The sequence below is a fragment of the Lagopus leucura genome, unplaced genomic scaffold (assembly GCF_019238085.1).
Source record: "Lagopus leucura isolate 7727_CA_CO unplaced genomic scaffold, USGS_WTPT01 Super-Scaffold_806, whole genome shotgun sequence".
Classification (NCBI taxonomy): domain Eukaryota; kingdom Metazoa; phylum Chordata; class Aves; order Galliformes; family Phasianidae; genus Lagopus; species Lagopus leucura.
In genome coordinates, this window is record NW_024962260.1 from 9509650 (window position 1) to 9532852 (window position 23203).

General features: G+C 42.4%; 1 protein-coding gene across 2 annotated transcripts in view; it reads left to right on the plus strand.

The window, feature by feature from the left end:
* The window catches only part of HIC2 (HIC ZBTB transcriptional repressor 2), a 70472-nt gene that overhangs the window by 39006 nt on the left and 8263 nt on the right, over positions 1–23203 (plus strand). Inside the window, exons 2-3 of one of the 2 annotated variants that reach the window (XM_042865966.1) lie at positions 1200–1269; positions 22631–22769. The gene's annotated coding sequence lies outside the window, so the exon portion shown is untranslated. The remainder of the gene's footprint in view (positions 1–1199; positions 1270–22630; positions 22770–23203) is intronic. The other variant, XM_042865967.1, reaches the window with a different exon arrangement.

The window sequence follows — 23203 nt, forward strand, 5'->3', positions numbered from 1 at the left end:
AAATGTGATGAACCCAATCAAAACTCTTCACTTTATGTTTAAGTCCAGGATCGCCTGTAATGCAGAACACTACAGAGTATATAAATTATGCAGTCTGCTTGTGAAGTTTAGTTTTGACTTCTGTCTTTCCTCCATTTCTCTTTCCAATTGTTCGTGACAGCTGAAATTTTCCATGTTTTTGTTTCAAGCTATGTGCAGGTTTTTTTCCTTTGGGGAAAACTGCAGCAAAATCAGTGTAGTTACAATTTTCAACCTCCTTTGACTTGCACCTACATCTGTTTGGTGTGGGGAGTGGAACTTTATCATAAAACTGTTTGATTTATTTAATGTATTCAATAAGCATCCAAGGTGTGCCAGGTACTTTCTCAGCCTTTTTGGATGAGAAATCTTGCAAGCTAAGAACTTAATAAACAAAGAAGCTACAGAACTCAAATCTTCGCTGGTGTTAAAGTCTCCATATATCTAAGGAATAAACCGAGTTTGAACAAAGCAGATCCAGAGACTTGTAAGGAACAATATGTCACATGCAAGTACTGATGAGATCTAACATTACAGGAACAACTATCACGTGTCTGAGTTACAACAAATAGTTGAGTCCATACAGCAGCTCTACTTCTGTTGCAACTGCTAGCCTATTTCTATTGATGAATCCATTACTGTGATTACATGATGCTGTCTAAGGCCACATCTAAACAGGGTCATTGATTCAAACCAAGGTAAGTGTATTGGAACTGCTGAGTCACGGCCTGAACCTCTGATTGATCACCTGAGGCGAGCCATGAGTCCGCCAGAGGAGCACAGGTGAAGGCAATTCAATTCACCTGTGCTGCCGGAAGGGGTGGAGCCAGGCTGCACCTCTCCTAGACCTATTGAAGAGCTGGCTACCAGAGGGGAAGGATCTCGTCTGGAGATCCCTCCTTCTGGCGTTTTGTGGTGAGCCCAGCATAAGGGTAAGCCTTCTATTTATTCTCTCTTGTTATCATAGTTCACTTTGCTTAACTCTCTTGTTTATTTTGTGATTGTAACATCTTGATATCCATTGATTATACAGTAAGTTACAAGTCTGAGTGGACAAGCTGTTCCCGATTAACTTCAGCATCCTAACAAAGAGGTGATTGGGAATGATTAATAGGGAATAGCTGTTCTGGAATGATCCTTTTTTAAGACAAACCCTTACTCTTTCTATGATTGCATTCTAGGAAGCTATTCTGTACTGAATCAGCATGGGATAGAGTGCCTAGAAGATGTTCAGACCAAGCACAGCTAGCGGTGAGTGGGGCAATATACACTGGGATGCCCTGTTGCAAAAATGAGTGAGCAAGAGAGTAGCAAAACTGATTGCTTGTGCATCTCTCCAGAAGGCAACTGAAAGTATTCTATCAAAACCACTGTACAAAGGCCTCTCCCTTAGCGGGGTGAAGTATTTGCTACCTATCACAATCTGAGCACTAACCCCATGTTATGGACAGAAAGCATATTTCAGTTTATAACAACTTTAGTTTATCACAACTGAATTAAGTATTGGGGTGTATGCCTTTTTTCATTGTGTATACTTACGATATTATGTGGAGAGCAATCAGTCTACCAAACCAATCTCATTATTCAATTGTGGGAAAGACAATTTGTCAGAGGAAAACTTATTTTTTTAAGGTGGACAGAAAATTCTTTTAGTTCAAAAAACTGTCTTTTTTGAGTATTACTTATACTAACAAACCATTAAATGCTATTAAAAAAGAAAAAAAAGAAAAAAAAGTAAAACCCAATAATTTGTGAAGCCAAAGGAAATTTTCCTTTACCATAACATTTTGTGCTTGACCCTGCCAAAGAGGATGGGCTGGAGCAGAGGTGGTACTTCTGTAATTCAATGCATTGTAGTTGTGATATAGTTGCTGCTAATTCATAGCTCTCCTGACTTTTGGAATTTGTCCTTTCTCTTCAAAGGGCAGGTGGTAGGATGGAATGGAGAACCTTTGGATGTTAATCCACCCCAGCTTTCTTAAGCCTCCTACTTAAATCATTATCTTAATGAATCACCATTGCTGCTATCTTCAATGCTACTCAGGAACTTGCATATTTTAAACAGCCTTGGGGAAAGACCTTTTTGCCTGCAAAGTGCTCTGCTACTTGCATTTAGATGTTGCCAGGATAGGTACCTTGGATACTACTTTCTGCCAAACCCAGTGGATAGATCATGGGGCCTAGTGTATCACCATGTGTGCCTGCCAGGCAGCAATCAGGGCTTGCCTCGGAGAGAGAGATATAACTTTGCTTTCTGTTATCTTTCTCATGGTGTGTTAAAATGCCTCCCAGAAATTCTTAAATAGGGTTAAAAAAAACTTCTCTGATGTTTCTCCCAGCACTTGGCAGCATCTGAGCAGCTACTAAGAAGCTACTAAGAGAAATTGCATCTGAGCACTGTGACTGACAGTGCTGTTGTGAACAAGTGATGAATACAGCAGTACTCAAGATTTTGATCTGCAAGCGTATCTGTCATTAATTTTAAGGGCTTTAGGATCCATGGTAGAAGAGAAGGGAGATAAGCCAAGCAATTATATGGAGCAGCTATATTTGGGGAAGCATGCCTCTTGGGATTAACACAGACTCATGACGTTGTGTAGTGAATTGTGCATCTGTGCAACTGTGCCAAGTCTGACTGATTTTGCAGGGCACTCATTAGAAAGGGGATGCCTGGGAAACTTCTAATGGCTTGGATATTTGCTGGGATGAGCTTGAGAACATTTCCTTGGTTGGGAAGTAGATTTCAATGCATCAATTTTTCTCCCTGCCTGCTAGAAGGAATTATGTACTACCTGCTTGTCTGGTTTGTGGGGCTTCTTGAGCAACAAATGGAGAAAGGAGCTGTGAGCTTCAAGGAGCTGCAAACTGGCATGGGAAGACTTCCGGGAGTGAGGAAGTGGAGATAGCAGGGCCTTGAAAACTCTGAGTTTTGTTTCTCCCAAGTAATATGGGAGAAAAGTCTCCTTGTGGGGAAATTGGAAATGATCTCACAGAGGAATAGGGGATGGAGGAGAAGAGGCCAGAGTTACCTCTCAACATGCAAGAGGGTGTTTGCCTGCTGCTGCTGCATGTGCAGCCCTAAGCCTGGTGTAGCCACAGTACTGAGCAACTGCAGACCAGGAAGTGGGGGGGTATGGGGGTGGAGCATCCTTTGTTGATTTTTTTGGTAGATATTTGACAGTACAGGAGGAGCTTTATTTTGCTGGTTAAGTGGACATTGATTAAATAACCTGCTAAGTGGCATCAAAGATGAACTTAAACTAGAAAAAAAAAAAACAAAACAGTAAGTAACCGCCTTATCACCTTTTTTGTTATTTGTTTTTTAGCAAGGTAAGGAAGGCAAGGTTTGTTGGAAGGTCTTACATAAGAAGGTCAACTAATAGAGTGGCAAAATCAGGTAGGGACATGAGTGAAAAAAATACATTCAATTTATACATAAATAGCAAAGAATTAAGTAAGTGCAAGATGAAGAGACCCGATAAAGGGCAAAACTAGGGAATATTTTCAGGAGGACATGTTCTTCCACAGGCTATAGAGCTGAATACAGTAAAGCGCTGGTTGAGTTAGTTGGTGTTGGCCAGTGGTGACAGCAGGAGCTCAATCAGAACTGGCTCTGTGCTGTGCTGTTCTCTCCCAGGGCCAGAGGGACCACCTGAGCCCCTGGGGAAGCTCCCGGTGAGCACCCCATGTGCAGGCTTTGGTCTGCAAATCAAATCAGAGGTAGTGACAGATGGAGAGCATGTGGTGGGTGGTGGCAATTCTAAAAAATTCGCGTCTGGATAAAAGTGTAATTCTTTAAATTAGACAAAGAAGGCTTCATGTGAGCTGAGGGAAGTTAGGAAGGATCTCGGCATGCATCCTTAGACAGATCAGGGCAAACTGTTTCTTCCACGGCAGTTCCAGAATGCCATTATTTTCCAAGTTCTTTTTCCTACTTTAGGCCCCACATATTTAAAAATAAAAGGATACCCATACATACAAAAAAAAAAAAGCTCCTTTTTTTTAGCTGTCTTGAGTTTGGTAAAAAGCTAAGAGATCTATGGTAGCAGTTGCTGGGGGATGTAAATTTTCCCTTACCATCTCAGCAGAGTGTTTTAGAGCTCTCTCTGACGTGAATCCCCCAAAACATTCTTACAGAGACTGAAGGCCAGCCAGGAGGAAATACTGCACTCTATGAGCCATCAGCAAACTCTCTGGTGTTTACCCCATCTGGTAAACCAAATAGAAACTACCAGTATGGTGCTGTCTGAATTCACAACGTGCTAATATTTTACACGCTATCCAACTCTGATTGCCACATCTCAAAGGTAGTAGAGCATCCAGAGATTGTCAAGGATGGATCTCAGGTCAGGCAACAAGATTTCTTTCTTCACCACAGAAAAGAGATGACTTATTATAGAAATTGCAGCTGTTTTATGCTTTTGTGAGCTGTGTGCGGAAGGAGAAGGATTCTTTGAAGTTCTTGTGTTGTCTTAACTAAGCTGAATCAAAGCAGGCAAGCACAGCACATGCTTTCAAGCAGCAGTTATCATGTGAAACTCATTGTCAAAGGCTGTTATGGACAGCAGAAGTGTAAATGGATGCAAAAATCGATGAAGGACAGATAAATTCTTATTAAAAGTGATGGCCAGGATTCAACTTCAGGATCAGCAAATCTTTAACAATTGCAGAGGATTTAAGCAGGGAAAAGGGTGCCTATACTCCACCTTATCAAAATGCATTGTTCTGATACTATTCTGGCTCCTCCTGAAGAACAGAAAGTGAATCCTTTGCTCTATTACAATATGGCTATTTTTATAGTTAAAAAGTAGAAGGGAAACTAGCCACACTGCAGTGCAGTGAACTAGTTTTGTCTTGCAGCCTAACAGTGCTGAAAAGCACACCAAAATGAAGAGAATTAGCAGCCAAATGCCTCCTGATACCTTAAAAATCTCTCTGTGTTATGAGATGTCTCTGCAGCTTGCTTACTTCATACAATTTCTGACTTAACCGAAAGCTGTCTAGTTAACAAAGGAGTGAGTCACTACAATGTTTCTAGTTATTTTTCCTACCATTGTGTTTGCTGCTACAGTTGATCAGGTTGCCTGACTATGTACCCAATGAGATGCCATGTGGACTCCTGTAGCAGTGACACCTTTGGCTGGAAGCTGAAGATGCTTTGGGGAGCACAGCAAGGAAAAGGAGCAGCGAATTGGGAAGGATATCCTAAAATCTCTTGTATATGCATAAAAGCAGGAAAGTCTAATACAGAGCATATAGTTGTGACTGCAGTGGCAACAGTTGGTATTTTGGAGTTGAAAAAATCAGTTTTGTATTTTGCTAAATAACTACTGTAATATTGCAGTACCTCTTGGCAGGGAAACCAATGTAATGTACAGAACTAGAGCATGGTAGAGCAGTTGGAGAACTGTCAGAAACCCAGCAGCTTGGAATGCTTCTACTTGAACCTGGGTGCACACTGCAGCATGGCATTCCTCTGCCCCAGTGTGTGCAGACTGCAGCACAAGCTGAGCGATGCACCTTACACACAGTGCAACCTGGCTCCACGGAGGAGGGCAACAAGACACTCTAACACAAAACAGCAAGAGTTTCTTTCTTCTATTGAGCTGTGACTCCTTTGGGCAGTTTTGTGATTTCTTTTGCATCTCATGGAGCCCTTCTGAGTCTGCATGCCAGGCATCTTTGGGGCAAAATTCTGTAGCTGTCAGCTGTCATTGCCTGCCACATCCAGTTACCTAGGGGCATCGGGCTACCAGAGAGGCAGCAAACAGCTTGGGCACTACACCAAGCTGCAGGAAAACTGCTTTGTCTGATCTGATTGGGCAAACAAGGAAGTAATGAGTCTCTTTTTTTTTTTAAGTTTGTATTTCCAGAGGGCTTTGGAGCATGGCACTGGCTTTTATTCCAATGTTTAATTGTTGGATAAACTTAGCAGTCATACTTGTGGTTTTTAAGCCTCTCCCCTTTTCCTGCTCCCAGCATTCTCCTTGCCTTCAAATCCTCTGCCTTGTTCCATGTATTGCTACTGTAAATTGCTTGGGATGATGGGTCCAGCTCCTGACTTGCAGTCTCTGGATGCCATTAACAAGTAATTGCTGGGAAAGCTTGTTTAAACGTCAGATCCCTACATTATTTTTTAAATTGCCCTTTGAGGTGGCTGAAAAGCTACTGAAAAATTCTTTTCTTTTAATATTGGACAAGACATTTCATTAGGGAAGGGAAATGGTGCTCTTACCAGGCTGTGTTAAGGCAGGGACGTGCAGTTGTACTACCTCTGCTTACTTCTACCCCTACACCAGCAAAATAACTGATGTTTAGACAGAGGAACAAAGAGGCCTCACTCCTTCAGCGCATCAGGATTTCCCATTTTCAAAAATCCATAAGAATGCAACAACTCCTGCATGCTTGCTCTCTAGCCACCACTTGAAATCCAGCAACGTGGTTGGGAGATCAGGAAGATCTCTCAGTGGCCAAGCTGCATCTATGAGGGCTGTCCAGCATGATGTAGGATCAGGGCACTGTGTCTAAACCTAGTCCATTGCTTCTCCTGCTGATATTCCAGTAGGTGGGTTACTGGACGGCTACTCTGTGGTCATGGATGAGCTCCACCTCTCAGAGCCAGGCTGGGTGATATGTAAGACTTCTGTCACGGTGGGAGGGCTGCTGGATCAGCTGAAGCACAACAGGGATCTTAACAGCTCAAATGTACCTGAGGTGTGTGTGTTCTGACAATGAGTCATTGATAGCCCTTTAGCAGCCAGGGGACAGTCAGGTGAAGTTTGCACTTACTTCACATACTTTGTTAGACAAAGCCTTCCTCATAGGATTGGTGTCTTCTGACTTGAGGAACAAATGGTTGTTTGCTTTGACATTCATGCAATGGCAGGGACATACAGTACATGTATGGACTTTTATATCTGCTTTTGCTGAGATACTGCTTTTCATTTCTGTCTCTTTAACATCGTAAAGGATTTCATTAGAAGTTAAGAGACCAAGGAACTTGGGATGCTTGTATTCCTTTTCTAAGTTGGTGAATAAGAACTAGGAATGAAGAGAAGTAAATATCAGCTAGCTCTAAATTCTGAAGCATGAAGAAATGAAAATTCAGTTTTAAATCCTCAGCTGTAGCACACTTTAATAAATCAGTTTGCTTTAAATGTTGAATGTGTTCTGACAAACACTTAGTACGGCAGATAAGGAAATGAAGTCAGAAAATTCTCAATGGATGGTTATTTTTTGAAGTTTCAAGCAGTATGATTCAAATGTGAAAAATAAAATGTCTAATAAATGTCACTGGCCATTTATTAAAATAAATAAAAAAGAAGGGAAATGCCAGTTGGATAAGTACCTGTAAAACAGAATACATGTTTCAGAGCTCGTGTGGCCCTCTGGTTAGCATAAACTAATACCAAACAGACAGCAGACTATATTTAGTTGCAAATCATATGGCTTAGCAGTTACCAGTCACTGATCATCCTTTATGAAAATGACAAGAGTGTGAATGTAAAACAAGATTAAAATCGGTAGCTTTAAATTACTTTGATTTAAATCCACCCTTCCCCCATCACTTAATGCTATTTGAAAAAAAAACCCGAGTAAAAGAACATTAACTGCTGGCATGGTACTGCCTTGATTTTCCTGTATCTGCTGCTCTGTGACAGATACACAGAACTCCCTCTGTGTTCATGCACTCAGTCGGTGGCACTTTGGTCCCCCTTTTCGCCTCTTCCTGTTTGTCTCATCTTCATTACTACCTCCAAAAAATTAAAAATGGGCAACTGAGTTTTAAATTTGTCATGCTTTACATACATCAGAAGGTGTGTGAGCTGCCTCTGGAGATGAGTGCACCTGGCCTCATGCTCCTGTCTGCTGTGCTCTTGAGACAAACTGCAGGAGAGCCCAAGAGAGGTTTTTCTGATTTTACTCCTGCTCACATGTTAGCACTGTAACTTCAGAAAATTAAAATTAATTATGAACTTAGAGGCAGACAGTCCAATAGTGAAATAACTTGTAATTTATTTGAACTCTGAAATTTTGCTTTTTAAAACTGTGTAAAACTTTCCTATGATTTGCTTTACATATATCAAGAAAAAAAAAAATCATCTTATCTGGTTCCTCAAAAAAGAAGAGCTATTTAGTTAATCATTGCTATGCACTGGCATAGCTAATTTTCTTCTTACTAATAGAGAGATATTTGCCATTTTCTTCTGTAAAACTTCTTCAGTTACGTAAGGCAAGCGTTTCATTTAAGGGGACACTGCCTAGGATTTTATCCCCCCCTGGAAGGCAAGGCATGCCACTAAATGAAGTTCAGATTGGTGAGGAACCTCTGCTGGATTAAAAGCCTCCAAGTATTGACAAGAGTGGGAGTTGAGCACTGGATGGAGGTCTGTGTGGACAGCTCTCAGCTACTCCTGCTTGAAACTAGCTATTTTGTTTAACCGAGAAATTCAAACTTCCTGAGCCTTCATAGAAAATGCAAGTACTGCTACCTTCTAGTTTTCACCTTTCTAGTATTGCGCAATTACGAAATACAGTTGGACCTCCATTTGTCTGTTGGTGACACAGATCTCCCTTGTAGTTTGGTCTCAACTTGCTCATGAAAGACACGACAGTGTAATATCTCATGACAAATGTGTAGAATTACTACCAGACTAGCTGCTCACTGCCCGGGCAGTCACTAGTGCTACAGTTGCAAAGTAGAAAGAAAATACAGAAATGTTACATTTTGGTTATAACAAACTGCTCAACATATAGACTCCTCTTGTCTGAGAACAGGAGGCAGCATTTGTAACAGATGTTTGCCTTGTATTCAAAGACCTGGTGGAATAAATGGTTGAAGTCTTTTAATGCAGACTTTTATGGCTCTGGACTTGAGACCTCCTGAAAACGAGAAATGGCACTAGTGAGAACTGTACATGTTACTAGGGGTAGATGGACGTAGGGGGTTTCAGGTCCTGCTTATCTGAGAAGAGTGAATCATGGAATGGCTTTATTCTGGGATTCATTTGAACACGGTTGGCCAGCAGGTTGAACACAGCACACAAGAATCACTCTTTGCTTCCAGTCTGTGCTGCACCAATGAGCTGGGTGCATCAAACCCTCTGCAAAACCCAGCCCTCCAAAGAGTTACAGAACAGAAGTGGCCTGAAAAAGTTACCTATGTCACCTCCTACCTATATCAGATAAACGTATTTTTTGGTGCCACCTCCCCAGTACAAAAAAAAGACAGGGATCTCTTGGAAAGAGTCCAGCAGAGGGCCACAAAGATGGTGAAGAGCCTGGAGCATCTCCCTATGAAGAAAGGCTGAGTGGGCACCTGATTCAGGTCTATAAATATCTAAGGTGTTGGGGCAGAGTGGTGAGGCCAGACTGTTTTCATCAGTGTGTGGAGACAGGACAAGGGGGAATGGCCAGAAACTGCAGCATAGGAAGTTCTGCACAAATGTGTGCAAGAACTTCTTTAGGTGAGGGTGACAGAGTGCTGGAACAGGCTGCCCAGGGAGGTGATGGAGTCTCCTTCTCTGGAAATGTTCAAGACCCACTTGGGCACCTACTTGTGCGACCTGGTGTAGGGAACTGCTTTGGCAGGGGGTTGGACTCGATGATCTCTGGAGGTCCCTTCCAACCCCTATGATTCTGTGATTCTGTGATTGCTGCCAGTGGCTCAGAATGCCTGGGGCCATTTGTCATAGGGATGAGCAGACAAACCTGATGTGTGCTCAAACCTGGAAATCTGGAATCACTCAGGCGCTCTCTCCTAAAGGCTGTTTCCTGAATATAAGAATCACTTGCTGGAAAATTAAGGAGGAATAAGACAGGAGGATCCTGCAGTGCTCTGCAGCCCCCTACCTATGTGCCCAACAGCTGGTCAACAGCTTCTTGCCTCCATCCTTGTTCAGCCTTCTTGTCAAGGCCAAGACGCCCTTCATGAGGAGATAGGTGGCAGGGGAGCAGTTCTTCATGCTGAAGAATACCTTTGCATTGTGATGCAGAGCTATAGCAAAATCAAGTATCTTTTTCTCTTTTTATTATCTGTACCAGTCACTAGGATGTGATATAGGGAATGCCATTAATGCATTTGCTGTATTAACAACTTCTGTGTTGGGATTTTCAACTGGTCAGGCCAGCAGCTAGTATCCTCTAAGGCTCAATAAAGATTTAGTTAGAAATTGCCCAGGGGTGCCTCTTCCCACACTGACCTGAAAAGATGTATGAGGCTCACTCTCCTTTGTCCTTCCTTCATCCTGCACTAGCCACATCTGTCCTGCACCCAGTCAGGATTTTCTGCTTGGGAATGGCTGAGTGGACTTCTCTGTTAGCCGTGTATCTTTTTTTTTAGTTAAAGAAGACTTTTAAGAGTGTCTGTATGGCATAAATCAGTTGAAAATTTGTTAGTAATAAGTGCAGATGAAGGGAAAAGAATTCCTGGAGCCCTACTCTCCCTTGGTAGTGCCTTGTCACTGCTCTCGCAGGAGGTCTTTCGCTCACCTCTGAATTGATACAGCCACTGGAGCACGAATGCTGGAGGCTGCATTGCAGGGTTGCTGTCTGTCTCCAGAAAGCTATGTGGTGAGGGCTCCACAGCATGGAGAGCAGCTCCCCCCATGCAAGGAGTCACAGGACACCGCCGGGGGCAGCTCCAGCTGGTATGCACTGGTACTAATATAATCCCCTAGGACTGTGTCCATGAGACACAAGTGTGACATGTGAGGTATTTAAGGGGACACACCTGTTCTAGGCACAGTCCTGGGCACTGCGTGCTTAGGAAATGGGAGGTTTTGGTGGAGCAGGAAGGACTTCCATTTCATCCACAGGAGGGCTTTTTGTTCTTCCTCCCCAGCTCACATTATTTTATAAGTCCCTAATATCCTGCACTCATGTGGCCTGTTAGCACTGGGCTGTTTCAAGGGCCAGGATAGTGTTTGCATCTGAATTTTTTTTTTTTTTTTTACCTTAGTGTGCAATTCCAGAGTGATTAGCATGAGAGAACAGCTTCTGGACTGAGTGACGATTTGGGTGTAACCACTCCCAAGAAAGGGCAGAGAATTTGGAGAATGTCGTCTATGTGTGGGGCTGGGTTTTTCAGTCCTTTAGATGATTTAGATTTCATGTTGCATTTACTTGTATTTTATTATAAGATTTCTGTCATGCAATTTGGAGCAGTAAAACACATAAAACTGATATAAACTTAGCAAATTTTGTACAAAAATATTTTTGTCCCTTTACTTTGAAACCTCTGACTGTCTTTCTCTTTCTTCTCTCCTATTACATCTCCATCCCCAAAACTGAGAAATGGCCACGTTTGATGGAGATGAAAAAGTAAGCAAATGCAAAATAAGTCCCAGAGCTGTGTAGTATAAAGAAATTGAACTGCCTAGATTTTTATTTCTTTTTAAAGTTAATTTGGCAGTTGTTTGGCAGAAGTTGTTTTTCTTGTCGGTTCTTTTTTTTTTTTTTTTTTTTTTTTTTGCCATTGAAAAGGGGATGTATTAAGATGAAGAAAAAAAGCTGCAGAGTTTGCCATATGACTTGGTTATAGCTATTGCTTTTTTTTGTCTTTCAAGTAGAATGATTTTTTTCTGAGAGACTTCTTTTTATCTGCTTTTTTGGATTCATTGTGGAATCTCCCAGTTTGCCTTGGTCCCACCTTCTATGCCACTTCTTTCCACATATTCTAGCCTGTGGTGTTTGAAGGGCTTGTTGATATGGGACAGCATCTGGGTTTGGGGCCAAGATTTCTCCTGTACCCAATAGATGGTTATGTGAAAACAGCAGCAACTGGAGGGCCTTTTCCTAACATCTTTGCTTTAAATCGAAGTTGCCAGTAAACATCCAGTATGCCAGCAGGTTTTGAACTAACAGTGGCTGGTGGAAATATGGAAGACAGAGTGAAAGGCATATTTTGTTTTGGAACTTGGTTAGTTTTGGCAGTTACCTTAATCTTTTCTGTAAAAGCTCTGAATTCTGAGGAAGGTGAGCTGGAATAACCAGACCCTGAGGGGACACCAAATTCTCCTTTTCATAAGTGAAATGTTGTCGACAAGGGAGGAGGCCCTGGGACTGGAGATTCCTTGGCTCCAGCCTCACCTGGCCCATGGGATAGCCTCATTGCGAGCAGGACATTGACTCTCATGGCATGGGGATGTACATCTGGAATCTCGTTAATCCTTATCTGAAAGGTGCCTGCAGTATGCCTAGGGCCTTCCTGTCTGCACGGATAAGCAGAACTGCTGACTAAAACCCATGGTTTTTAGTCTCCACATGCTGGTATTCAGTTTTGCCAGCCCCAAAGTCTGAAATGCATTTCCTTCCTTGGGGGCAGATACTGGTTTCAGTCTTGTGTAGGCACATTTTTGTATGGATTAATGTGAAAATACCTTTGACTACAACTCTATGAAGCAGAATATCCCATTGCAAGGGAAGACTCATCCACAGCTAGGTGTGGTGCCCCCCCAAGACTTAGTCTAGCTCTTTAACTCTGCACATCACCAAATTTTGCTGCACAGACACAGCCCTAAGCAAGATGCGGCCTCCCAAGCCTTGCTAGCTGGTGATGTTGGGCTCTCTCCCACCCCTGTCCCTGCTGGATTCTCAAAGACTTAATCAGCTTCCAACTAAAACAGGAATTTATTCAGTTTCTTTCTGTTTTTGGTTCCTTAACTTCACCCCACTGCAAATTGTCCCTGCTCAGTTGTTTCCAAATACTAGCATCTCTAGTGAAGGGGTTATAAATTGCTAATTTAAAGCCTGCAACAGGATAATTAACTAACCAGTTTGATGTAAATGGCTTAATGGGGCTTTACTACCCCCTTTGAACTTAAAGTAGCACTAAAAAGTAAACTGTAAATACCTCCAAGGAAAGTATTGGCATGCTTGGATGTGGGGCTGTTAGGTTTCAAGGAACAAGCCTGTTGGACTTGCCAGGAATCCAGTGGCCTTGTCTGACAGCAAACTTGTCAAAGGGCTGAGAGGACCAATCAGGCATCCCTTTGGAAGGGCTCTGCTATTTACCTTAGCTCTTCAGGAAAGGCATAAATTCTGATATATCAGGCTTTCAAACCTGCCTTGCCTGCTTTGAAAAATTTAAATCACAGTTTAAATGCAACTGTAATGAATTTCATCAGACTGGATTGAAGAAAAAAAAAAAAGCCCTGAGGGAGAGGCAGCTACTAGAGTCCACCCAAATTTTCCTGGAGTTCTATTTGCATTCAGATCTTCTGGCAAGTCTGGGCAGAAAAGAGTATTACATTTTATTTAAGACCTCTTGTTATCCACTGAATCTGCTGAGACAACACCCTGCAGCCCTGCAGCAGGGTTTCTGATGCATTTTGAAGATTTTTGGAAGAACTTCCAAACTTCCATTCTTGCTGGGCTGTTGGAAAATTCCAAGGGAGGAGGACAGCAAATATTAAGCATCTAAAATTATGATCACTACAAAGGGGTGATCACTACAAAATGATGATCAATACAAAGCTATTTCTTCCCAGCACCACCCCACCAGCTGACCATGGTGCCTTCCAGGCTTTTATGGCAGATCTTTTGGATTTGCTTCCCTCACAGGAAGGCAAAAGGGCATTCAGAGAGAGTGTGTGGCAGAAGGAAGAAGTCTTGTGTTTGGAGGGGGGATTATTCTCATCAGGATTTTCTAATTTTTACCCCCAACAAAACTTTAGATTATTTATTCCTCAGTGATTACTATGAATAGTAGGATTAATGAAAAAACAAATGAATAAAAAAGCTTTTTCATATGAGGAAAATAAAATTCACTCAAAGAAAAATGTGGATTATAATAATCATCCTTCCTTTCAAGTGAGAGGTGCTCTGAGTTGGGGCTTCTTTCTGAAGTTCTGGTATGCTTCACATAGCTTCTAAAAATCATATGGAAGTTTTATAAAAGTAATGATAAACGTACATAGAAAAAAGTTAGCAAAAATTAGTTTCATACACTTTTTGTTTGAAAACCCACCAAACCTGATACCCATATTTGATTTTTTTTGGTTCAAGATCAACAGGAAAATATGAGCAGTAATCCAGGGCCAGCACTTTTGAAGACTGCTGCTAAAGAATGAACAAATCATGTGTAACAGTGCTTTCTTGACCTTCCCTCTGTTTTTATAAATGCACAAAAAATTAATCATCACTTTCTGGCTACTGCACATAATAGAAAGTTGTGTGAAATTAGAATATAATGAAGACAAATGTTAGAGTGCTGTCTGCTACAGGGTCTTGGGTGTGTTCACTGAATTGCCTTCTACTTAGAGAAGGGCTGGCAAATCCAAATCCTTTGCCAGCATGTCAAAACCAACCTTTTGAAAGGATGTGGTGGTTGTACCAAATCACCTTGTCTGTTTGAAAGCAAATACATAGTTCTGGAACTATCTCTGCAAGGGCCAGCATTGTCACGTGCAGCTGGGCTATATTACATAAATTTGATAAATTACCATATAGCTTTTTTTCTATGGGCGAGTGCCTGCTATTTCTCCTCTGCACAACTTGAAGAGGGTTTTTATGTGAGCCTTCTTACTCTGAGGTAGCAGAGACAGAAAGCCTACAGAAGAACAGCCTCTTAGACAATGGATGTATTCTACAATATTCTACAGTGCAGGATCCCTGTGGTAAGAAGAATGCCATCAATGCTACAAATTCAAGTTCTTTACATGTGATGACTACTGTTTGCTTTTGGATTTGGGGGTTGCATTTCCTGTTGCTAAAAAAAAAACAACTACCACGGTGTCTGCCAAGAAAATGCATGAAGGGAACAGGTTAATCCCAGATTAGTTGACCTGATGAGTCAGAGAGAGTAGATGGCATCAAAACGCACTGTGTCATATGAGGAAGATGAAGCATGTGTCTTGTCAAGTTCAAGAACCTCAGGAGGTGCATGTTTTGGAGCACCTGCACTATGCCATAACAATACTACGATTTATTTAGCCCTTCTCCAAGAAAGAATTGAATATGGCTGAGTAACGTGCATCCAAGGGCATGAGACTGAATACAGGTGTTTGGGAGAGCACAGTGCCAGAAGAAAGGTTTTATTCCAAACATATCCACACTAAGCACACTTCTAGCATCACATGGGAGTCTTGATGCTGGTTATCTTAGCGGGTTCTGCTGAAACTGATAATGATACATATTTTTTTCCTTCCAGTCTAAGTTCCAGCATCAGTGTTGTGGCTGTTAGCAGCAGTTTGCACGTTTTACTCCTTTGGCCAGATCCCGATCATATTTATGGAGCTGTTAAACTGCTGAGTTGCTGCATCTGTGTAAGGGAGGTTGCAGTCCCTCTGGCTGTTTTGGTTTTGCTGCTTTGGTTCTGTTTGTGGGGTTTTTGTTCACTTGTTGTTGTTTTGTTTTTTCCTTGTCAATTTCTTGCTGATAGGGGAGAGCTTTGTGGGAAGTGATTTAGCAAACTTTTAAAATAGCCTTCTAGTGTTTTTTTAAAACTGTTGCTCAAGGTTTTAAACATGTGAATTCTCCTTGTGAGTTCTCATCTCAGTGCTTATGAGACCTGCCAGTCAAGCCTAAATATTGCACGAGGTGTGGCCACATTTGTATTCTCAGAGCTCTCTGGAACAGACACTTGGTACACCTGTGTCTCCTGATAGTTTCAGTACTGTCACAACTTCACCCCTCATGCCTGTTTCTCTGGTACCTCCTGTTTCTCCCAAGGTTATCTGCTATGAATATAATCTTCTCCAGCTTTTCAGTCCCTCACACCCATCTGGAAGAGAATAATTACCAAATGAGAAGGTTTTGATAGCGCTGAAAGAAGGAAGGTGATCCAGCCTGCAGTTCTCTTTTAGACTTGTTTCTGACAGGAAGTAAATGCACAAATGACATAGCAATTTCCTTATGTGACACCTGTGAAGTAAATAGCTTCTGAAATAATTAAACCTAAGTATTTAAACATTTTGATAAATCATGGGTTTAAAATCTGTAAAATTTTTCCAACTGTTCTGGATCCACAGTTCCATGCTGAGAAAAGAAGGCTGCGGGGTGAACTCACTGCAGTCTTTCAGTACCTAAAAGGAGCCTACAAACAGGAGGGAAGTCAACTCTTAAAGGGTAGATAATAGCAGGACAAGGGGAAATGGTTTAAAGTTGAGGGAGGAAAGATGTAGGTTGGATGTCGGGGGAAGTTCTTTACCGTCAGAGAGGTGAGGTGCTGGAACAGCTGCCCAGAGAGGCTGTGATGCCCTGTCCATCCCTGGAGGTGTTCAAGGCCAGGTTGGATGGGGCCTGGTCTAGTATTAAATGGGGAGGTTGGTGGCCCTGCACATGGCAGGAGGGGGTTGGAGCTTCATGATCCTTGAGGTCCCTTCCAACCTGGGCCATTCTGTGATTCTGTCTTAATCTCAGTACAAAATCCAGTTGTTCCTTAACTATTGTTGGCCTGTAGGAGGTAACTGGAGTCTGTCATTCACTTGTCCAGAAACCAAAACTGTCTTTACACCAAGCTTTGGATGATGCAGCTATCATAGAGGGTGTGACAAAGAAGCCAGAGGATACACAGTGTTAGAGTGATCATAAACCTGAAAACATTCATAAAATGAGCAGAGAAAAAAGGTAGCAAGTAAGGGTTTCAGGTGATTATGCCAACTTTACTATGCTTTAAACTAACTTGTAGCATGCCAGGGCTTAATGTAGTATAAATCAACAGAAATGAAAAAGAATCTGTCTCTAAAGACTATGTGATGCAACTGGTGAGCAGCACATCAGATATTGAGGTGCTCTGCATATAGTAAGTGCCTACAGATACAAATGCTGTGTGAAGGAATCATTAGTGACACACACATACATGCTGGCAAACTAAACTGTATTTGGTGGGAGGATAAGACTCTCCTACAGCTTTTAACATCATCCTTATCGTGATCATCTCATGATAAAATATTAATTTCTCCAGCGTGAATAAAAGCATAACACACCTCCCAGATAATGTCTTAAAATAAAAACAGACTGATGCATCAGAGTAAACCATGTTAGAAGAACTGGTCTCATCCTACAGCATTAATACCCAGAGTTCAGAAATGGGAGCAGCCCATTGTACTTTGTCAGGTCTTACAGCCACCTCTTTGCTTTACTCTGACAACTATTTACTTTCACTAATACTGTCCTTTGTAAACTTTGTGCTTTATGAAGTAAGACAAGTTTCCTATTTTAATGCAGCTATCATCTTGTGTGATGATAAGGGGTGCAGATTGTCCCTTGGGTGTTCGTAAATAGCATGAGTTTCATTAGTGTTGGGTCACAGAATCACAGAATGGTTTGGTTGGAAGGAGCCTTTAAGATCACCTAGTTCCAACCCCTTGCTGTAGGCAGGGACACCTCTCTCTAGCCCAGGTTGCTCACAGCCCCATCCAGCCTGGCCTTGAATGCTTCTAGGGAGGGGGGCATCCACAACATCACCAGGCAACCTGTTGCAGTGTCTCACCACAATCATAGTAAAGAATTTCTTCCTAATATCTAGTCTAAATCTACCCTCTTCCAGTTGAAAGCCATTTCCCCTCATCCTTTCACAACATGCCCTTATAAGAAGTCCCCCCCAGCTTTCCTGGAAGGCCTCTTCAGGTACTGGAAAGAACTCCTGCTGCAAGGTCTCCCAGGACCTTCTCTTCTCCAGGCAGAAGAGCCTGTCCTTGTAGGGGAGGTGCTCCAGCCCTCTGATCATTTTTGTGACCCCTCTCTGGACCTGCTCCAGCAGCTCCACGTCCTTGTGTTGGGGTCCCCAGAACAGGATGCAGTACTCCAAGCAGGGTCTCACAAGAGCAGAGCAGAGGCGCAGAATCGCCTCCCTCAACCTGCTGGTCTCACATCCCTTGATGCAACCCAGGATATAGTTGGCTTTCTGGGCTGCAAGCACACACTGCCAGCTCACGTTGAGTCTTTAATCAGCTGATACTCCTAATGCTTCCCAAGGTTACTCTCAAGCCATTCTCTGCCCAACCCATATTTGTGCTTGAGTCCTTTCAAACCTGGGGCTCTTTCTTTTTTGTAACTTTTCTATTCAAGTGCTGAAATAAGGATTTTTACACCTTTGTCTTAAAGGCTGGAACAGTGTGGGCATTCTTTTGCTTTGCTTGCTGTGAAAGAGCAACACCTAAGTAGAGTTCCAGTGAAGTAACTGCTGCTCTGTATGAGTTTAATTGATTGCCTTTGCTTGTCCCTCTGTCACTACAAATCTTGGGTTTGGATGATGGCAGCAGAGAGCCAGCTTGAGTGTGTGTGTGTGTTTGCGTGTTTTAAATAAACAATGGAACAGCAACTTCAATGAATTGTGAATGGTGTTAATTTGTTATAGTCTTGCCTTCTGGCAGTGTTGAGTTAGAAGCTGAACAGTCTGGAACTGATGAGAGAGTTGCTGGTTCTTTTGCTATGAGGTGTGTGTATGGTTCAGTATGGTGTGTTCAGGGGGTCCTGTCCTGAGGAACTTCCAGATTACATGGTAAAAGTACATGCACAGGCTGCTAATCTCCTTTTCAAAATCCTTGGGCAGAATTACCTTTTTCTCTGATTTGCCCCTCCCCTTTTAATTTTTTTTTTTTTTTTAAATGGAGAAATGTCTTGAGGCTTGATTTATGATAAGAACCTACAATCTATGTGTTTTGAGAAGTGCCAGAAAATCTTTGACACTGACAAGAATACTGCATAGAGAAGGAAAGATACTTTGCATTGTTTCAAAGTTTTTAACATCCCATAATACTGGGTCACCTTTTGTAACTGCCTGGAGTTGTAATCACTGAAGCTGATAAACCCTATGACAGAGAAGGCTGGCCAAATGTGCCTGAGATATCTGCTGCCCTGGACCACTGTTGTGCATGGGAACCTTTCTAAGAAGAGGAGGACTTTGGAAGCATACTAGAGTGACCTCCTTGCAGCTAGTAAGTTTAAAAAAAGTCTGTAGTATCAAGTGAAGATGAGAGAGGAATGACAGATGAAATGAGAATTTGAGGGACCACTGACATCTGAAGAGGAAGCCAAGGAAACATGAAAAACTCTGAACATGTGTAAAATTACACAAAACATTCAAGTATCTCACCATAAGCCCTCTTTCCCCTTAGGATATCTGCATCTTGGATGCATTTGGCTGCAAATCTATCTAGTTTGCAAGACCTTGAGCCTGTAAAGTCTTCTGCTTTTACAAGCAACAGTAGCTTTCTGGCATCCTCTCATTTGGCAGGCTCAGAGTGGCAGAAACACAGTGTAGTCACAAAGCACCCCATGTCTGAGGTTCAGGATGGTAATTTAGGCATACAATTTGGAAGGGTGCTGGGCAGGGTCTTGACACTGCCAGGGCCAATTCTTAAGCTAATTTGCTTGAAAAACTTCACAGGAGTGAAGCAGGCAGGAAGAATCTGAGGGCAAGTATTTATCTGGAAGTAGAGGCTGGAGCACATAATCAGTTCTTGGGGAAAAAAAAAAAAAAAAAAAAAAAAAGGTGGATAAAGTGCAAAAGGTGCCATATTTAAGGCATTTATTATTTGTGTTAAGGACAACTGCTGCTGCTGCATCCACAGGCACAGATGAAATAAGTGAATGAAATTTGGTCTTGTACAAAAAAAATGAGATGGCAAAGTTTGTTTCTGAGCTCCCTGGCATCTGGCATATGGCAAGAGAGATAACATTTTGGTCCAAGGCTTTTAGTGCCCATGTCCTCTCTGCACCCCTTGGCCTGGAGCTTAGTGTAATCTACTGCAACAAGTTCCCAACATTAGCACTATGCAGATGCTCCTCCACAGACTGCTTCTAACTGCAGAAAAAATTGCTGAGTACACACAAGAAATAAAAATAAGCAGGCCAATTGGGAGGATCTTTCTCAGGCTCTCCCATTTCTTCCAATGCTGTGAGGCCCTGTTTGCTCTAACAAACCCCGTTGATACCCCGTTGATGGGTCTGAGTCACAACAGCTGGTGGATTTAACACTCTTAGCTATCTACCTCATCCCTGTCCTGGAGATCCCTCTCCAGTCACAGGGACAGTTCAAAGAACTGTGCACTTGTTGCAGAATTGCTTCATTTCACAACCCAACTATCAGCATGTACCCGTGGTGACTCAGAGACCTAAAGCTGTGCTGCAACTGGAAGGTTGCTGTAAGACAGGCTCTGTTAGAAAAGGGTCATGACATTCCTTCTCCAACACAGTGTGCTCTTGCTCCCAAAGCAATGTCCAGCACACAGCTACCACTCCATGCACCACCTGTGAACCCTGGCCTATCACACTGAGGAATAGATCCCAAGGTTTAGGACCTTTAGCATCTTTTCATTCCATGTAATTCACTGGGGTATAGATTCTGCCTAAAACTCTCAAGGATTAGCTGGAAGGCAGCAACAGTCCTTTAATTACATCCTAAATTCTTGCATTGTGAAGAGAAAATTCTATGCACCAATGCTCAAAGGTAGGTGGGAAACAGGAATTTTGCATACCACAGGGCCTGTACCTGCTGAGTGTGTACAGATACTATTCCTCTCATGTGGACTGAGCTACTTTACTGAATATGTGGGTATTTTATTGGAATAAGGAGTCATTAGATCAGCATCAGGTATGCCTGTCTCACTTGTAATGCAGTATCAAGCCAGGGCTGAGCCCTGTCAGCTGTTGCAGGGCTGCAGGAGCACCCAACATGTACTGCTTCTGAGCCTTTATGTGTTTTGTGCCACTGCTATGCTAAGTTCAACTGTACTCTGCAGATTTGCCAGAAATTTTAGTGCCTGGCTCTGCCTGACAACATCTCTGATGTCTATGCTTTTCCTTTCTCCTCCATGTATAACGTTTCGGAAGTCTTTGTGTCAACAGTGAAAATAAATTTATAATATACAAAAGCTCTGTTTAGGAATTGCAGGAAATTTCATTTCTGACTGCAGCTCTAGTAGCTGAAAACACCTCTGTGTTAAGCAGCTCTCTGCTAATCTCTGCCCTAGAGGGAAAACACAACCATAGAGAAGAGTTTCTTGCTTCACAGTAGCAGGAATTACTGTAATCTGGATGTAAATCTGCACTAGAGCTACTGTCTCAAAACCAGTCCAATAAATACCTTAATGCACCATTCAGTCTTTCTTAAACTGAGTACTGCCACTATTGCTGAGTGTTTTGCAGAGCCCTGATGCTGCAAGTGCAGCCAGGAATGTGTTGCTTTTATGCAAGGTGTGTGCTCTTGGAGAGCGGGAGCTCTGGTCTGTATTTCAGCAAATGCTCTTGGTTCAGTATAGCCCAGGTCAGGAAGCAAACACATTTCACTTCTTCACTGTATTGACAATATTTAAAAATCTACAGTATAGAGCAGTCAAAACAGGACAATCTGAGTACGAAAGCTCTATTCTTATGGAAGGGATTAAGTAACAGAACTGTGAGGATAAGTTTGCAGATAGGAATGATGGGATGTGTCTGAGCCCAGCAGATGTCCAAGAAGAATCAAGACCTCCTCATTTGGTGTCCTTTTCATGAAAACACTTCCAATTTGCCATGCCACTGCTGTCCCTTACATTCACTCTCATACAGATAAGATTCACTGCTGTCAGTCTTTTCCATTCAGCCTTTTAAGGTTGAAATGGTAATCAATATTCTTCTAACTTTTTAAACGTAAGATTTCTATCTGCAGTAGCACAGATGGAGACATGTGGCCATCAATGTGATATGAACTATGCAAAAGTCCTGTCTTAAATCCCTGCGAGGCTGCAAGTTTATTTCTTGGTGGTTTTTACCTGCTTCGAGCAACAACAATTGTAAGGAGAGGCCTGTGCTTAGCATCTTTCCTGAGAATGTCCTCCTTGATAACGCTGCCAGAGCTGACTGCAGAGACTCTTGGAAGAGGACGATATGCACTGCAGAGGATACCCTAGGTTTAACAAGCTGTGTGCATCAGTGGGATGTGCTTTTTTTGGCATGAAAAGGATGTTGTTCTTCTTTTGGGCAGGGAAGGGTGGAATCGTATGTCTTAAGTTTCATGACTCTCATATGAGCTGTAGTCCACTACGAATCAACATCATTTCCAGTCTCCAAGAGTGGATAATAAAGTTATTAGTGAAGCATCATTATAATCAGGAGGGTTCAATATTCTCTTTTCCTCCCCCCCTCCTTGCTCCACAGATGTAACAAAAGCCAAAGGACTCAGCCTGGATCCATGCCATAACATCAGAGATGTTATGAGAGGATTTCAAGAGCTTGGGAAGGGGAACAGGGAAAAGGGAACAACATGAAGGATCAGCATTTAAGTACTATTTCCATTGTCTGTATGTGGGTAACAAGACTGTGAAGCTCTGGCACCATTTTTTTTTTTTTTTTTTTTTTTCCATTACAGAAGCATTTCTAATGGTGATATTACCTGCCTGTATTTCTAGGCAGTAGGGAAGCTGGTGCAGATAGCCTGGGATCTGCTGTTCTTGGATATGTGTTCCCTGGTACCCCTGAAACTCAGTGCCATTGGAGTCCTGAATGGAGGTGGACAGATCAAGTCATCAAGGAAAAGTGCAGAAGTCTTCTGCTCTTTCTGTCACAGATCAGCTCGGGGGAGATGGGTGGAGGGGAGGTTGTTTTCGTAGTTACATTTTTAAGGCAGATGGCCATTTTAAAATGTACGTTTCAATTTTGATTGCCGTTTTTTAATTGCATTTAACAGCGCCTGGTTCTACATTCTGCATCCGTGCAGCCACGTTCTATTGATGGCCTGTTGTGATTTCAATGGAACATCATGGGATGTACCTGGCACGTCGGGCAGCACTGGATGGAGGTGCCTTTAGCCCAATGTACCTGGCATGGTAAGCGGCAACCAAGTGGTTAATCTGCATTGTACTGCTCGTAGTCTTGGCTTTTATAGCAAGGTGTTCCTGCTTTGCTGCAGCCTTGCAATTACTGGAAATCACTTTGCTCTCCTGATGTTAGTGCTTTCATGCACACAGGGCCTCTATCCTCCTCACCCACGGACATCTCCATTGCCTATACAGTTTGCCATGCAGCAGGGAAGGAATTAGCCATGTCAGGCTCTGATTGTTATTCTAGGACAGGAAAAAGAAGGACTAGGGGCATCATTTGACTCTATCTTCTCTCCTTTTTGGGTCAGACGCTGGTAGCAGTTGAGCATGTACTGCCCACGTACAAAACGTCCAAATATTGCAGAACAAAGGTACCAAAGAGGTGCTTGTGACCATATCGCAAGCTTCACCATTTCTGCGGGCGTCTTGTAAATTGCTTG